This window comes from Petromyzon marinus, chromosome 1 (genome assembly GCF_048934315.1).
Source record: "Petromyzon marinus isolate PM22_M1 ecotype Great Lakes invasive population chromosome 1, UKy_Petmar_22M1.pri1.0, whole genome shotgun sequence".
Classification (NCBI taxonomy): Eukaryota; Metazoa; Chordata; class Hyperoartia; order Petromyzontiformes; family Petromyzontidae; genus Petromyzon; species Petromyzon marinus.
In genome coordinates, this window is record NC_133667.1 from 35,281,559 (window position 1) to 35,292,813 (window position 11,255).

The following is an 11,255-nucleotide window of genomic DNA, read 5'->3' on the forward strand; positions in this document are numbered from 1 at the left end:
GCTAGGTGGTTCGGTAGGTGGTATGATAGCTGGGTCGTTGGGTGTCTGAGTGGGTAATTTAGTGATTGAGTAGTTGGCTGGGTGGGTGGCTGGATGCTTGGGTATGTGGGTGGATGACTGGGTGGATCACTGGGTGGCTGGCTTCGTGGCTGGTTGGGTGGCTAGGTTATTGGGTGGCTGGATCGGTGGGTGGCTGAGTAGACAACTTAGGTGCTGAGCGAGTGGCTGGGTCAGTGGGTGATGCAGTGACTGAGTGGGTGATTGAATGGCTGGTATGGTGGCTGCGTGACCGTGTGGGTTATGTAGGTATTGAGCGTCTGGGTCCGTGGCTGAGTGGGTCTCGGTGAATTGTTGACTGGCCTAGTGGCTGGCTATATGACTGGATAGACAAACTGTGTGAATGATCAATTGACTGAATGACGAGGTGACTGGCTGGCTTTCTAGCCGTATGACGAACTGGCACTCGTTAGCAGCCTCTGCACTTCCGTCAGCGGTGGCGTGAGCGAGCAATTGCGGGGCTGCGCCTCCCCCACATTGCCGTCTAATTTGCGCTCCCCGTCCCCCCCCCCCCTTCAAGCGTCAACGCATCTCAACTCTGGCCGATCGAGAACTCACGAGAGGAGACCCCTCCAACCCCCCAGCTACCGTGCAAAAAACCATCCAGTCAAGTGCACCGATAGATGGCGCGCCCCGTGTGACGGAGGCGGCATCCCGCGCGCCGCTCCCCTCTTGTTGAGAATCCACCTCGGGGCTGCTGCTCCTGGCCGAGGGCCTCTCCGCCGAGTGACGACGCCGCCACCCCGGGGGGCCACCGCTGCCGAGGGTTTCGCTCATTCGGCAGCCAGACGCACGGGGGGGGGGGGTGGAAAGACCCACGTGGGGGGGGGGATAGACCCACGTGGGGGGGGGGGGGATAGACCCACGTGGGGGGGGGGGGATAGACCCACGTGGGGGGGGATAGACCCACGTGGGGGGGGGATAGACCCACGTGGGGGGGGATAGACCCACGTGGGGGGAGGGGATAGACCCACGTGGGGGGGGGGTGATAAACCCACTTCGGGGGGGATAGACCCACGTGGGGGGGGATAGACCCACGTGGGGGGGATAGACCCACGTGGGGGGGGGATAGACCCACGTGGGGGGGGGGGGATAGACCCACGTGGGGGGGGGGTGATAGACCCACGTGGGGGGGGGATAGACCCACGTGGGGGGGGGGGTGATAGACCCACGTGGGGGGGATAGACCCACGTGGGGTAGGATAGACCCACGTGGGGGGGATAGACCCACGTGGGGGGGGGGGATAGACCCACGTGGGGGGGGGGGGCGTGATAGACCCACGTGGGGGGGATAGACCCACGTGGGGGGGGGGTGATAGACCCACGTGGGGGGGGATAGACCCACGTGGGGGGGGGGGTGATAGACCCACGTGGGGGGGGATAGACCCACGTGGGGGGGGGGGGGGTGATAGACCCACGTGGGGGGGGATAGACCCACGTGGGGGGGGGGATAGACCCACGTGGGGGGGGGATAGACCCACGTGGGGGGGGAATAGACCCACGTGGGGGGGGGGGAATAGACCCACGTGGGGGGGGGGGGAATAGACCCACGTGGGGGGGGGGGGATAGACCCACGTGGGGGTCCGTGCGCGCCTCCGTTTCCCCCTCCGAACCCCACCCGAGACATCTTTAGCATCATCATCATCATCGCTGTTGTAATCAGCAGCAGCATCTTCAGCGTCACGTGCAGCAGCAGCAGCATTATAGTTGTCATTAGAATTATCATCTTCATCATGCAAGTCACGGGTGTCATTGTTTTCACCGTTATTATCATCATCATCGTTCTCATGATCATGTACAGCAGCAGCTACGGTAAGAGCAACACCGGCTCCAGCATGATGAAAACCACTGCATGTATAGTAGCCTCATCATCACGATCACTATCAGAGCCGCCAAAATATTTTTGGGAGGCCTGGGACAGAATGCCAGACGGAGGCCACCTACCTATGGAAGGCCCCTTGGCTCTTACTGAGGGCCCTTCGGATGTGAGGCCTGAGGTAGCCCCCACCATCTACCCTACCCCCCAGAGCCCGAATCGCATTTTCTTTATCGTCGGTATGGTCATCTCAAGCATAACAATCAATTTAAAATGCACCGCCGAGGTGATGCATTTTGCCCATTTCATCCGGAGGCGAATGTGGTCATAAAATGTATTCGTGTATGTATGTGTTGAACTTGTTTCGCGACGTTCGTAGCCAACCGGCCTAATCTAGCAATACAACACCTGTTGCATTGCCAGAGAGGGTAAAACCCATTCTTATTTTTCATAAATATCAGTGTATTCGTGTGTGTGTGTGTGTGGTGGCGAGGGGGGTGGCGAGCAGTAGCGAGCAGTGGTGCAGAGTTAGAATCCAGACTACAGCTAACTTCATTGGCGAGTGATATCCAAACAAGTGTTCGGCCTCCCCTAGGTATCTGCGGCCTTAAATGAGTAGCAAGTACCGTCAGTATCGGTACTGGGGAGACCAATGCCGCCGGACGTGGTCCTGGCCACACCGAGACCTCGTGCGCAATTCCGGCCTTGAATAGATGCTCACTAACAATACATTTTCTTGCCCAGGCAGTCTACAGAGGCTACACGGGGAATCTCTGCCTTTGCCTTTGTTTGTACGTATATAATATATACACACACCGTATACCTAATCATAAAGCGAAACGTTGTGATTTTATTGTTGACAGGTTGATCGAAATTAACATCTGAAGCGCGCTGGCTGACTGGCTGCTGCTGCTGTTCGCCCCACATTCGGTGCTGTTTTTATTATTATTATGATGATTTAAAATACCTGGGAACAATACGCGTAGGGAAGATGCATCAGATATTCGTGTCACATCGCGGAGCGGTCTCGTCTAGTGGCGGCTTTTAATTTCCTGTCGCATTGTGGCGTCGGTAATTAAAGTTACCCTCGGCGCGCGCCACTCACCGAGCCAAGTCCTCTCCATCTCGCTCCCCTGCTCGCTCTCTCTTTTATCTCTCTTTCTCTCCCCCCCCCCCTCATCTCCTCTCCCGCATCTCTCCAACGAAGCGCAAGCGGGCGGATGAGCCACTCGCACTCGGCCCCGCGGCTAAATGAGATGAGCGAGACGAGGGATGAGAGGCGAGGAGCGGCCAATCCACCGCCTCTCGCGCGAAAGCGGCGAGCGGCCTCGCAGCGAGGGCAAGTGGGAGTGCGGGAGGGCTTCTTATTTATTTTTCTTTTTACAAAAGGACCCGGGAGACAAGAACGAGGCTCTCGTTCTCGAAGCACGACGTTTTCTGTATATATATTTTTTAATACAAACAAAATGTGCTCAGTTGTTTGTTCCGCCAGCAAATCCCGAACCCCCCCCCCCTCCCCGTGAGTCATTCTCGAGAAGCAACATTGAGTTGGCAAACATTGTTTATCCTACAAGCTGAAATCAGAAATGTCAGCGAATTGACAAGTGATGAGTGCCATTTATTTCTCAACAAAACATTACCAAAATGTAATTGTGAAACTTGACAAGGTTCGTGTTTATGTCATGGGATGTGCGCACTGAACAATTTATCAATGAGACGGTGTGTGTCTCTCTCTTGCCCTTCAATATCTAAAATGGTATGTCCCATACTCCCCACGCACACACGAAGCCCAACTGGACGAACGATATTAATTGTCATTGCAGTTTAGTGTGTAACATTTTACTTGTTTCAAAGACGCATCTTGTAGGTTAATGTGAACCAGTACACGTAAAAAAGTGGCACTTAGCAGAGGTAAATGTCAGTGGAATGACATGTGAGACATTGAAAAGCCATGAAATGTGAACAACAATTCTGCGGCTCGTTAATTATCACTGTCTGGTTCTTTCGGTGAAGTCACGTAGATAGAAAAAAATAATAGAACACCAGATTCCTGCAGTCACGAAAGCTTTAAATCAAGATCGTTAATTATCCACAAAGAAAGCTTCACTGAGTCTCGAAATTTGATGTTTCCAGAAGGGTCCAACATTGGCAAGTTCGGTCCATTACATTAACGAGCGTTTGGCTTCGGTGTGGCATAAAATCTGAGTGTCCTGGAGAAAACCCACAAAGACTCCTCAAATATGGATTAAATCCCCAGTTAAACCAACTTCTGTACATTCAAAATATGTGCATATCCTGAACCCATTTCCTGCGCTGCTATCTCATAGCCACCTCACACAGCTCCATACCTATATACACACCACACCTGGTAAGCAACTCTGATTAGATTAGGTTGTATTCATTTTCCCAGGTAAAACCCACCTGAGCAGTATATAGCTCTTTTTCAGAAGTAACCAGGCCACAAATGTCAGTTCAACTTCGTGGCTTAGCATCACATGGAAATGTATTGCAGCCAAATACTCTCAATGAGTGGTTGTTAACCTTTTCTGCAGCCTGCACCCCTTTGATTCTCAGGAAGGGCATCTTGCACCCCCAGGGGGTGCGTGCACCCCAGGTTAAGAACCACTGCTCTAAACGCGTGATGTTGATTCTGAATGTGGAGGGTTAAAGCCGGAGGACACGGAGAAAAATCGACGCAACCACGGGGAGAGAGACACGCAAACTCCAAATGCACAGCAGGCGTCAGGGTCGGGATCGAACCCACGACATCTTGCCACCGCGTCGCACTTTCAGCAGGAAGGGCGTCCGTGGACGGCACAGATCTCAGTTGCAATCAGAGTTGCGTAGATCGTGATACAAACAGCGAGTATCGGTACGTGCGTGACTAAACTGACCATACACTGCAAAATAAAATTCAAAAAAACCGTAACTGCTCTGAACCGCGAAACAACGGCATAACATAGCCGCAACTTATTGTGACAACATTACCCTCGCAGTTGTCTGGTCTTGACGCAGCCGGGTGGATAACGCAATAGGCTCAACAGACACGCGGCGGAGGTTAAGCGAGTCTGTGATTATGGCCCTTAAACGATGGACTTCAGGTCTCCGTTGACTCTCACCCGGTCATAAATAGAGGTCATCTGTCATCCGCCCGCGTGTGCAGGTGCTGTGGGTGCATTTTTGTTGTTGTTGAATCGCAGGATTGAGTCGGGTAGCAGAGGATTGGGGAAGGCCATCATCGAGCAGTGGGTTGACTATGGCCGATGATAATGTTGATGGTGGCGAGGATCATCTGCCCTTTCTAAACGCTTAAGTACATCCAGAGTCATCTGCCGCCTTTGGTGGCTCTATGCCCGCAAATCAAATTCCACATTCCCATGGCCAGGGACCAGTTAGTCCTGCCGGCCTTCCCCCCCCCCCCATGTCGATGCAGAGCAACAACTTTCAATTTCACATTCAGAGGCGGTCAAGCCAGATAACCGCGCCAGGAGCAGCCGAATGTATCATCGTATGCGTGGATCGGGGCATTCCGTCGTGACACGCCTGTTACCACGGTCCCTGCTACACCTGTTACCACGGTCAGTGACACGCCTGTTACCACGGTCCCTGCTACACCTGTTACCACGGTCCCTGCTACGCCTGTTACCACGGTCCCTGCTACGCCTGTTACCACAGTCAGTGACACGCCTGTTACCACGGTCCCTGCTACGCCTGTTACCACGGTCCGTGCTACACCTGTTACCACGGTCCGTGACACGCCTGTTACCACGGTCCCTGCTACGCCTGTTACCACGGTCCCTGCTACGCCTGTTACCACGGTCCCTGCTACGCCTGTTACCACGGTCCCTGCTACACCTGTTACCACGGTCCCTACTACGCCTGTTACCACGGTCCCTGCTACGCCCGTTACCACGGTCCCTGCTACACCTGTTACCACGGTCCCTGCTACGCCTGTTACCACAGTCAGTGACACGCCTGTTACCACGGTCCCTGCTACGCCCGTTACCACGGTCCGTGCTGGATGGCCACAGTCGCACCACCGCCACTGCTTCTCGAAAGTTTTTATTTTCTTCCATTTGCGCATCAGCTAATCCGCACGTCAGAGAGAGAGAGGGAGAGCGACATCTGTGACGTCACAGACCCCGTGTGCTATGAACCTGGCCACCCGGGTTCGATTCCCGCTCACGTTCAACACCAGTGACGATTATCTGAACAGGTCCTGGGCCTCCCCCTAGGTCGACTCGGCCTCAAATGAGTACCTGGTGCGGTGTGTAAACATCGCCACGAGGGAGACAAAGGCGGCCGGGCGTGGTATTGGCCACCCACCCCCTCGTGTGCCACAGTGCCGGCCTTCATAGGTGCTCGCTAACAGCACTTGCCCCTACAGTCTGTGACAGGCTATACGGCGGGATCTTTGTGGCTAAGGCGAGAGTGCGGGCTGCAGTCTACGCACTCCGCCTGCCGGTGAATGCCCGCGTGGACGTTCGCGTTATTTGTTGGCGAAGCGCCCCCCTCTTGCAGTTACCATCGCGCTCGCAGAGAGGGAGCCACTCCACTGAGCCCCGTTTGCAACGCGAGCCTCAACCTCGACGACTACGACCCAACGAGCCAATCGGTCGCGAGTACTTTCCCCCCTCCACGTGACGCTCACGCTAACCAACGAGCGGCGGCCAATCAGCCGCTGGTACGGGCCGTCCCACTGGACTATGCCATTTACTGTGACCTCCGCCCCAATTCCCATTTTTTTTAAAAGCCCTCTTTATTTTTGTTCAGTATTCATTTCTGCAGTTCATATTTGCGATGTTTGTGGGTTTAAAAAAAAACACGTGCGAGGGGGCAACGCTTTATTCTATACAAATGGAACAGTTGGATTATCAGAGGCCTTTTGGCGTTCTCTGGTCTGACACTGGTTGAGACTTAGGCCCTCCGGTGCAAACCAATCAGTTTCAAAGACAATGCATATATTACCAGAACATGTTTTTTGTTTGCATGTTCACCACAAGTATGCAGACACGATTCCTTGCAAAAGATTTCTGTTTGCCGTTTGAACATTTTAACACAACTACTGTTTTATTGCCAGAAATGGTAAAACCTATTCTTAACCTGTTTGCTGTACCGCTTTCTAGCGAGTCGGGGACTGATTTCCTCAAACGCCGACGAGAATGGAGTTTAACAACATCTCTGCGCGGTCCACCAACCCCTCGCTGCTGCCTGCACAGTGCTGGGTACAACGCCTGGCACGTCGCGCCCCAGCAGCCTCCCAATCCCAATTCCTAACCAGGCTCAGGACCAGCTCAGAACTCCAGCTCACAACTCACGTGTTTGTTATCCATGCCCGAGAATCGAACTGGGGTTGCGGGGTTCGTAGCGGCTGTGGCGCCAACTGCTGCGACACCACCCCCGCACCTTCCCACACTTCTCCTCCCACCCAGCCGCTTTCTATCCGAAGCGTAACCTCTCCTTAACCCGTGGGACCGCAATGGGCAGATTGTTGTAACAACAGAGTGTTCGCCAAATAATAGACCGGGCGGCTGTAAATCTTGCCCCCTCTTGTTTTTCGTGACTTGTCTGAACTTAACTCTATAGAGACTGTTGGCCCACGCTGTGGCACAGAAACAACGGAATACTCGACCACGATCTGGCCTCGGCCGTCTGACTTCTCGTGAAGTCTTGAGCAACACCTTTTGTCGGTGGGCGTGCGTGCTGTGTGTTTGTGTGTGCTGTGTGTGTTTGTGAGTGTGTGTTGTATGTGCATGACCGCACAGTTGGGGGTGTTTTGTGTTTTGTTTCACGCCCTTTGAACAACAACACAAATAATGTTTACCTCTTAAATGATGTTGTAGCAGTAGCAATTTACTCTTAACGTAAGCGTCTCTTGTGACTATGCCCTGGTCAAGACGTGAACCGTGATCTCCTGCTCAATTGAGGGCATTGAGGCATTAGCGCTCATTTCTCGTTTTACAGCCCTGAGCCAGTGGTGGAAATTCCACATTTTTTTGTAACGTTCTGGACATTCTGTAAAATAAAGAAAGAGTTGCATAGCTCATCTGATTCATCCAGTATAAATTCATATTTTTATTCTGAGAGACCCATGGATTTTCACGGACTGAGTAGCGATGACGCCGGGCTCTTGATTGTGGTGAGTTGATGATCTCGGCACGGTCAGCGGTGACTGTCAAGTTATAGTGCCATCACTTCCAATGTGCTTTTCAATTAGTTCGTAGTAACGTACCAATTCCCGGTTGGCTACGTACGGTGCGAAATAAGCTCAACATGCAATACGATTCGAATGGAGTTGTCACTTTGTTATGAGAGCCTAAAAATTAAGGTGGGTCCGGTTTACGCTTAGAGGTCAGAGCGCTGAGTCTGGGCGCGGGCCGATCCATTGGACATCCACTGCAGACTTCGTCACAAAGTGGTGCTAATTTTATCTACCCCCGTTTGGGATGATATGCGACCCCCCCAACAAACCGGATTTAATGTTTTATGGTGTTTCCAAAGCGTGTTGCCGTTGCGTTTCATCAGCCATCGCCACAGTGACACCTACCCACAATGCAGGAGTAAAAACTCATCCCGTGCCATCTCGCGCGGGGGTCGCGTGAGGCCGGTGGAATTCTCGGGGAAACGCGGGACATTTCTCGTAAATTTTAAACGATGATAAATGTTTTGTTTATTTTACTATCAAGGAGGAGGAGTGACCGAGTCGCGTCACTGACGTGGGCCCTGGTGCATGGAATGAATGGAATGGGGCCACTCCTATTATCCAATTCCCCCTCCACCGCCACAGCCCCCACCACCCCCCACAGCCCCCACCGTCTGAACAACTCGGTAGCTATGCCACAAAACCGAACTCGTTGCGACATCAGCATCTTGCGGCGAAGAAACAAACGACCCTTTTTATCATCAACATTTTTGTACAGGCCTTTGTCAATCTACCGCTAGATGCCACGCGCACCAACCTGGGTGCCCACACCACGAGCTGATTGTATCGCTCCATCTCCGCGGTGGTCGTTACTCTTGCGTGGGTTGGGGGGGGTGCGTTCCTTCCGCAGGCTGAGGTGGCCGGACCGATGGACATCCACGCGAACTTTTTTAAATCCCTCTTAAGCCACATCTCATCATTGGCACGCGAGGGACAATGCCGAGTTTCTAAAGCCGCCTGTATCACCTTGCCGAGCAGCTGTCACCTCGCGTGCTCGCACCGAGGGGACGGGGCGATTCGCGGGGTTTAAAAGCACCGCTTGACAGATATAAAAGCTGTAGGCATGGCTGGTAAAAAATAAAAACATGATAATAATTTGCAGACCCTTTTGTTAATCCGCTGCTGGATGAAAGCCTCCCCTCCCCCATGCCTTGTCAGTCATGGAGCTTTTTTTGGAGATTCGGTGATGATTTGGGAGACTTTTATTTTGATGGGGGGGAGGAATGGGGCAAAAGAGGAAAAATTCGGCGACACGATGTGAACCGGGCTCCTCCCCGGCTCCTCCTCCGTGCGCCGCTCATTTAAAAATGAGGACTCTCAGCCAGTGGTGACAATTCCACGTTGCTATGACAGGAGGCGGTTTATCCATACAGTGACTTCCCACGAAGTGGTAGAGCTTGCCTTGATTTTGGCGAAATTCCATGTTTACAATGGCACAAGGTTGTACTCATTTTATCTATCTCAGATCGTTAATAATGGGCCGATGAGTCGACGCACCGCTGACCGAGATTTGAACTTGCAACCCACATGTAAGTAAACTCATCACTGCATGAAAATAATGAAATTCATTCTGACACTGCAGTAAAACTCATTGCTCACGCTGGGCCTTCAAACGCGCACTGTGAAGGCAGCGAGGGGTTGGTGGATCAACGCACATATGTTGTTGTTGTTTGTATGCTCTCCCCGTGGCAGCGTGGGGTTTTTGTCCGAGTCCTCCGGTTTTTCCCTCCACATTTAGAATCAAAATGCATTTTGAGTATTTGGTTGCTGTAAATTTCCACGTGATAAGCCACTGACTTCGTTGAGCTATCATTTGTGGCCAGGTCGCTTCTGAAAAAAGGGCTACATAGCTCAGTGGGCCTTACCTGATCAAAAAAATAGTTTACGGTGTAGTTTTAGCAGACACTCATTAGTTGGCTGCAAACATCTTATATACAGAGGACTGCAGAGCTTGAGCAATTGTTGGTTGCGCTGGCTCATCGCCTGGCTGCCTTTACCTGTGGAGTCTCAGCGATGGTGAGATGCAATTTTCATGAACGACAGCGCCGGGTACAACAAACACACAATTGTTAAGCTGCGTTCAATTATTCGGGGCAAGTTCTGTTTGCTAACCCCTATGATGGCCGGTAAACTTAAGCAACGCCCAAGCTAGACTCTCGTACCTATTGTTCATTGGTGGTTAGAATGCACGTGGTCAGCACCACGAGTCGAACTCGGCTAATCACAGCTGCAGTGCACTGTGAGAACAACTCACACGTCTCCCCATTCTCACAAAATACAGACAAAGATCCCCCATATAGCCGACATTAACTCGTGGCGAAAGTGCTGTTATCGAGCACCTGTGAAGGCCGGTGTAGTGGACGTGGTGATCAGAACCATTCCCGGCCGCCTTTGTCTCCCCAGTGCTGATGTTTACGCACTGCACCAGGTACTAATTTGAGGCCGAGTCGACCAACGGGAGGCCCAGTATTGGTTCAGAACGTTGCCACTGACGTGAAGCGGGGCAGGGAACTGAACTCGGGCCCAACACGAGTGGAGTTTCCTGTCACACGAGATCACAGGACAGACCCAGGTGTTATGGGTTGACTGAGATGACTGGCAGATGCACCACCTATGCTCCCTGCTGTCATAAACACGCCAAAATGCACTCACATATACATACCACTATGCAAACATACACGCATAGATACGAATGCCCCGCGATATGCACACACGCTACAATACACACACATACCAAAATCCACACACATACCAAAAGACTAAGGTCTATTGCAGGGGGGGGGGGTTCTTTTTGACCGAATTCGAGAAAAAAAAACACTCCCTTCTTGTTATTTTGATTGTCTACCCACCCCCTGAACATGAGCATGAGCACACGAGGGAGGGAGGGTGAGACGACGGGAGCGTGGGGGGGGGGGGGGGATTTGGGGTGGCGGGGGGGTGGGTGACATTGCTCACGGAAGGTAAACTCGTTTGACCAGATGACATGCGAGTTCCATGGCTCTGCTACTTTGGCAGCCGCGCCTTTCGTGAGTGAATGGGAGGGGAGGGGGGGTCACGGGGGCAGCTGCGAGCGCCACGCCGCCGTGGGACAGCGAGGGAGTTTCGATACCTTTTTGACGTCAACTTCCACAATCCCCGGCGCTCTTCAAATATTTTCAATCTCGTCGTTTCGTATTCTGGC